At 50.2% G+C, this 7,500-nt stretch overlaps 2 non-coding genes across 2 annotated transcripts in view; both read right to left on the bottom strand.

Moving 5' to 3' along the window:
* Window positions 1–328: 328 nt before the first annotated feature.
* Window positions 329–483, bottom strand: LOC143175701 (5.8S ribosomal RNA). The gene has a single exon (XR_013000395.1). It is a non-coding gene; the product is annotated as a 5.8S ribosomal RNA (ribosomal RNA).
* A 6,920-nt stretch (window positions 484–7,403) lies between these two features.
* The window catches only part of LOC143175704 (small subunit ribosomal RNA), a 1,921-nt gene continuing 1,824 nt past the window's right edge, over window positions 7,404–7,500 (bottom strand). The window contains exon 1 of the ribosomal RNA XR_013000398.1: window positions 7,404–7,500. This exon is cut by the window's right edge and continues 1,824 nt beyond it. This is a non-coding gene — a ribosomal RNA (small subunit ribosomal RNA).

The raw sequence follows: 7,500 nt of genomic DNA, 5'->3' as shown, positions 1-7,500 counted from the left end.
GCTCAGATCCATATCGCAGTGGAGCGGTATCCGCGGGCGGTCGTAATTGAACGACGCACGACGCCGCGAACACTCACGCGAGTCCATACAAACGATTCCGATCGTTTTGCAACAACTAGAACGTACACTGTCCGTGAAATTCACAGAATTTTCGCGTGTCCGCGACAAACGCCGACGAGACACCCATCGTTCGCTCGTACGTAGCATCCTTCTCTTAACCCGACTCAGAAACGTTCTTTGCGCCCTTCGGTAAAAAAACGTTCGATCCGAAGAGGTGAACGACGGCGGGGATTTGACAGAGCTACGCAAGCAGTGTATGGTACGTAAACGACCCTCAGCCAGGCGTGGTCCAGGAATTGTATCCGTGGACCGCAATGTGCGTTCGAAATGTCGATGTTCATGTGTCCTGCAGTTCACACGTTGACGCGCAATTAGCTGCGTTCTTCATCGACCCACGAGCCAAGTGATCCACCGTTCAGGGTAATCGTATAAATTTTATATTTCACATATATAATTTTATTCTCATTTGTTCGACCTAATATCTCTCTTCTTTCAAAGAGAAGATAAAAGTTGATACCTGAATCTCCGACCAGCGCGCGAAGGAGATTCAGGCGTCGCCTTGGAGACGACACCGAAGCCTTTCGAGACGAAAAACGTTCAAGTAATATGTATATATTTCTCGACGTTCCGGGCGTATAGTGCATTCAAAAACCCGCGAAAGACGCAGAAGACTCGCACGCGTGGAAACGACGGGGATATATTTTGTATCCTACCCGATACTGAATCCATCGCGTGCAGTCGACCCTCGCGTTCTTCCGATCAGACGCATCTATTGTTGCGCGCATGTTTTCGCGTCGCATCGCGCGAAACGTTGCACGAATCGTACCGATCGATCGATTGAAAGCAAATAATGAAAAAAGACTTCACAGCTGGCTCTTTGCCGGTCATTCGTCCCATGTTATCTCTTGCCGCGAAATTGGCGCGCAAGAGTTGGGTGTCAGACGCGCGGCTTTAAAACGAGCTTCACGGCCGGTCCCTTCGTTACCGCTTTCGTTCTTTCTCTCGGAACGACCATGAACGAACACGACGAGCGACGCTACGGCATACACACGTCCACGGATTCGATTAAAAAAACAGACTTCACAGCTGGCTCTTTGCCGGTCATTCGTCCCATATTATCTCTTGCCGCGAAATTGGCGCGCAAGAGTTGGGTGTCAGACGCACGGCTTTAAAACGAGCTTCACGGCCGGTCCTCTCAATTCCGTGTACGGTACACGCAAGATGCGGGTTCCACTTCCAGACTACCCGGTCCCTTCTCTCTACGAGAATCGATAGTAGAAGAACGGCTCGAAAACGCGTCTCAGAGACTAGGGGAAAAGAAGCGGTATGCGAGCGAAACGAAAACGCATTATGGAAACGTCGCGAAACAATGTTCGACGGTTGCTCGGTTCCAATCGTGCGGCCGTTTCAATTTCTCGTGCGCTTCACCGTCCCTCCGTAACTCTGGCCGATCGCGTATACCGAAGAGCCGACACGCGCAAAAACCACAGGCATTGTATACTGTATATATATATGTTACAGTCACAGCCTTCGCGCGTTTTACTCTCCGACGCGGGGTTTCCACGACGAAAGAGAGACAGTTTCGTGGCGGGTGACTCGGCCGAATCGCTACGACGGGTATTTCTATTATAGAACGAATCATCGCCACCCTTTACCAGTGCCCGACGAAGGAATCACAAGGTCATCTGGAGTTTACAATGCCAGCGACGGTAATTCCAACGAAGACCCGATAAGTCAACTCATCGTTCTATTTCTCCCCGTACAGAAAAGCGAATCGACGCTAACGCACCTCGCGCAAGCACGAACGTTCTCTTCGCGTGGATCATCCCATCGTCGAAAGATGTAAAGACGCATTGGAGATCGTGGTCTCTGGCGGGCTCATTGCACGCCCCACTGCATATCTTTCCTCGAATCGAGAATGATTCGTCCACTAAGGCTGCGAAACTACGCGTCGAGGAAACTAGGGGAAAGAAGCGGGATGCGAGCGAAACGACAATACATTATGGAAACGTCGCGAAACAATGTTCGGCGGTTGCTCGTTTCCTCCTGCGGACGTTTCATTGCTCGGGCGCTTCACGTCCCTCCGTAACCTTCGCGCGATCGCGTGCCCCGGAGAGCCGGCAACCGGTGAACCACAGGCGTATAAACTATAGTCTTCTATAGCAAGCCTTCGGCGGTTACTCTCCGACGCGGGGATTCCACGACGAGAGAGAATTTCGTGGCGGGTGACATCGGTCGAAACGCTACGACGGGTATTTCTATTATAGAACGAATCATCGCCACCCTTTACCAGTGCCCGACGAAGGAATCACAAGGTCATCTGGAGTTTACAATGCCAGCGACGGTAATTCCAACGAAGACCCGATAAGTCAACTCATCGTTCTATTTCTCCCCGTACAGACAAGCGAATCAACGCTATCGCACCTCACGCATGCACGAACGTTCTCTTCGCGTGAATCGTCCCATCGTCGAAAGATATAGCCGCTTGGAGATCGTGGCCCATCAAGTTCTTCCGTAACTCCTGCGCGATCGCGTACCCCGGAGAGCAGGCAACCGGTGAACCACAGGCGTATAAACTATAGTCTTCTATAGCAAGCCTTCGCGTTTACTCTACGACGCGGGGATTCCACGACGAGAGAGATTTTCGTGGCGGGTGACACGGCCGAATCGCTACGACGGGTATTTCTATTATAGAACGAATCATCGCCACCCTTTACCAGTGCCCGACGAAGGAATCACAAGGTCATCTGGAGTTTACAATGCCAGCGACGGTAATTCCAACGAAGACCCGATAAGTCAACTCATCGTTCTATTTCTCCCCGTACAGAAAAGCGAATCGGCGCTATCGCACCTCACGCAAGCAGGAATGATCTCTTCGCGTGGATCGTCCCATCGTCGAAAGATGTAAGACGTACAGAAATCGTGGTCCATCACGATTATTCGTAACTCTCCGAGTCGCGTATCTGAGAGTAGGACAAACGGAGAACCACAGGCATAAATAATACTATATGTTTCTTATATAGTTAGCCTTCGCGTTTTACTCTCCGACATGGGGATTCCACGACGAGAGAGAGTTTCGTGGCGGGTGTCTCGGCCGAATCGCTACGACGGGTATTTCTATTATAGAACGAATCATCGCCACCCTTTACCAGTGCCCGACGAAGGAATCACAAGGTCATCTGGAGTTTACAATGCCAGCGACGGTAATTCCAACGAAGACCCGATAAGTCAACTCATCGTTCTATTTCTCCCCGTACAGAAAAGCGAATCGACGCTATCGCACCTCGCGCGAGCACGTAACTACTCTTCGCGTGGATCGTCCCATCGTCGAAAGATGTAAGACGCACGGAAATCGTGGCCCATCAACGTTTTTTTGTAACTCTGCCGATCGCGTATCACAGAGCCGAGACGCACATACCACAGGCGTATAATACCGTTTTCTTTCGTATGGTAAGCCTTCGCGTTTACTCTTCGGCGCGGGGTTTCCACGTCGAGAGAGACATTCGTGGCGGGTGACATCGGTCGAAACGCTACGACGGGTATTACTATTATAGAACGAATCATCGCCACCCTTTACCAGTGCCCGACGAAGGAATCACAAGGTCATCTGGAGTTTACAATGCCAGCGACGGTAATTCCAACGAAGACCCGATAAGTCAACTCAACGTTCTATTTCTCCCCGTACAGAAAAGCGAATCGACGCTGTTGCACCTCACGCAAGCACGAACGTTCTCTTCGCGTGGATCGTCCCATCGTCGAAAGATGTAAGACGCACGGAAATCGTGGCACATCACGTGTTTTCGGAACTCTGTCGACCGCGTATCTCAGAGACGACGCGCGCGAACCACTGGCATATACTATTATATATCGCGTTTTACCCTCCGACGCGGGGATTCCACGACGAGAGAGAGTTTCGTGAGCGGGTTGACTCGGAAGAAACGCTACGACGGGTATTTCTATTATAGAACGCATCATCGCCACCCTTTACCAGTGCCCGACGAAGGAATCACAAGGTCATCTGGAGTTTACAATGCCAGCGACGGTAATTCCAACGAAGACCCGATAAGTCAACTCAACGTTCTATTTCTCCCCGTACAGAAAAGCGAATCGACGCAATCGCACCATACGCGTGCACGTAAACAACTCTTCGCGTGGATCGTCCCATCGTCGAGAGACGTAAGTTTTCATAGTATGAATTCGCGTTTTACTCTCCGACGCGGGGATTCCACGACGAGAGAGAGTTTCGTGAGCGGGTTGACTCGGAAGAAACGCTACGACGGGTATTTCTATTATAGAACGCATCATCGCCACCCTTTACCAGTGCCCGACGAAGGAATCACAAGGTCATCTGGAGTTTACAATGCCAGCGACGGTAATTCCAACGAAGACCCGATAAGTCAACTCAACGTTCTATTTCTCCCCGTACAGAAAAGCGAATCGACGCAATCGCACCATACGCGTGCACGTAAACAACTCTTCGCGTGGATCGTCCCATCGTCGAGAGACGTAAGTTTTCATAGTATGAATTCGCGTTTTACTCTCCGACGCGGGGATTCCACGACGAGAGAGAGTTTCGTGAGCGGGTTGACTCGGAAGAAACGCTACGACGGGTATTTCTATTATAGAACGCATCATCGCCACCCTTTACCAGTGCCCGACGAAGGAATCACAAGGTCATCTGGAGTTTACAATGCCAGCGACGGTAATTCCAACGAAGACCCGATAAGTCAACTCAACGTTCTATTACTCCCCGTACAGAAAAGCGAATCGACGCAATCGCACCATACGCGTGCACGTAACAACTCTTCGCGTGGATCGTCCCATCGTCGAGAGACGTAAGTTTCATAGTAAGCCTTCGGCGTTTTACTCTCCGACGCGGGGATTCCACGACGAGAGAGAGTTTCGTGAGCGGGTTGACTCGGAAGAAACGCTACGACGGGTATTTCTATTATAGAACGCATCATCGCCACCCTTTACCAGTGCCCGACGAAGGAATCACAAGGTCATCTGGAGTTTACAATGCCAGCGACGGTAATTCCAACGAAGACCCGATAAGTCAACTCAACGTTCTATTTCTCCCCGTACAGAAAAGCGAATCGACGCAATCGCACCATACGCGTACACGTAAACAACTCTTCGCGTGGATCGTCCCATCGTCGAGAGACGTAAGTTTTCATAGTATGAATTCGCGTTTTACTCTCCGACGCGGGGATTCCACGACGAGAGAGAGTTTCGTGAGCGGGTTGACTCGGAAGAAACGCTACGACGGGTATTTCTATTATAGAACGCATCATCGCCACCCTTTACCAGTGCCCGACGAAGGAATCACAAGGTCATCTGGAGTTTACAATGCCAGCGACGGTAATTCCAACGAAGACCCGATAAGTCAACTCAACGTTCTATTTCTCCCCGTACAGAAAAGCGAATCGACGCAATCGCACCATACGCGTGCACGTAAACAACTCTTCGCGTGGATCGTCCCATCGTCGAGAGACGTAAGTTTTCATAGTATGAATTCGCGTTTTACTCTCCGACGCGGGGATTCCACGACGAGAGAGAGTTTCGTGAGCGGGTTGACTCGGAAGAAACGCTACGACGGGTATTTCTATTATAGAACGCATCATCGCCACCCTTTACCAGTGCCCGACGAAGGAATCACAAGGTCATCTGGAGTTTACAATGCCAGCGACGGTAATTCCAACGAAGACCCGATAAGTCAACTCAACGTTCTATTACTCCCCGTACAGAAAAGCGAATCGACGCAATCGCACCATACGCGTGCACGTAACAACTCTTCGCGTGGATCGTCCCATCGTCGAGAGACGTAAGTTTCCATACTATGAATTCGCGTTTTACTCTCCGACGCGGGGATTCCACGACGAGAGAGTGTTTCGTGAGCGGGTTGACTCGGAAGAAACGCTACGACGGGTATTTCTATTATAGAACGCATCATCGCCACCCTTTACCAGTGCCCGACGAAGGAATCACAAGGTCATCTGGAGTTTACAATGCCAGCGACGGTAATTCCAACGAAGACCCGATAAGTCAACTCAACGTTCTATTGCTCCCCGTACAGAAAAGCGAATCGACGCAATCGCACCATACGCGTGCACGTAACAACTCTTCGCGTGGATCGTCCCATCGTCGAGAGACGTAAGTTTCATAAGTAAGCCTTCGGCGTTTTATTCTCCGACGCGGGGATTCCACGACGAGAGAGTGTTTCGTGGCGGGTGACTAGGCCGAAACGCTACGACGGGTATTTCTATTATAGAACGAATCATCGCCACCCTTTACCAGTGCCCGACGAAGGAATCACAAGGTCATCTGGAGTTTACAATGCCAGCGACGGTAATTCCAACGAAGACCCGATAAGTCAGCTCATCGTTCTATTTCTCCCCGTACAGAAAGGCGAATCGACGCTATCGCACCTCGCGCGAGCACGTAACAACTCTTCGCGTGGATCGTCCCATCGTCGAGAGACGTAAGACGCACGGAAATCGTGGTTCATCGCGTCTTTTCCTACTCTCTTGAATCGCAATTTCGTATAGAGCCTACACACGCGAACCACCGGCATATACTATTTCTTCTCTCATAGTAAGCCTTCGCGCGTTTTACTCTCCGATGCGGGGATTCCACGACGAGAGAGTGTTTCGTGGCGGGTGTCTCGGCCGAATCGCTACGACGGGTATTTCTATTATAGAACGAATCATCGCCACCCTTTACCAGTGCCCGACGAAGGAATCACAAGGTCATCTGGAGTTTACAATGCCAGCGACGGTAATTCCAACGAAGACCCGATAAGTCAACTCATCGTTCTATTTCTCCCCGTACAGAAAAGCGAATCGACGCTATCGCACCTCGCGCGAGCACGAAACAACTCTTCGCGTGGATCGTCCCATCGTCGAAAGATGTAAGACGCACGGAAATCGTGGTTCGGCGGGCTCTATGCGCCTTGTTCAAAGTAAAAAAAAAAAATTTCGACGGACGGGAGAAGTGTATTTCTCCGCGCGTAAGCCGTTCGAAATTTCCGACGGACGGGAGATGAACTCTCCGCGCGTAAGCCGTCTAGTCATACAGCAGAGCAGGTATCGAGATACCTCTCTGTGCATGATCGTTCAAGTATTTTTCACGAGGAAGCGTTGTTGCACGTTTATCGCTCCTTCCTCCTCTGTATATATAATATTATTTCTCTTGTGTATCGAGTGTGTGCAGAAATTGAACTCGTACACTTATATATATATATGTATGTATCTTTCGCTCCTTTTTATATTATCTTTCGCTCCACTCTTTATATTTCTCATGTTTCCTTCTTTCGGTCAGTTCTTGTAGTGTATTTTGCTCGTTAATGATCCTTCCGCAGGTTCACCTACGGAAACCTTGTTACGACTTTTACTTCCTCTAAATGATCAAGTTTGGTCATCTTCCCGGCAACATCGGCAA

This window comes from Nomia melanderi, unplaced genomic scaffold, assembly GCF_051020985.1.
Source record: "Nomia melanderi isolate GNS246 unplaced genomic scaffold, iyNomMela1 scaffold0165, whole genome shotgun sequence".
In the NCBI taxonomy this organism is placed as follows: Eukaryota; Metazoa; Arthropoda; class Insecta; order Hymenoptera; family Halictidae; genus Nomia; species Nomia melanderi.
This window is presented reverse-complemented; position numbering and strand designations above follow the sequence as displayed.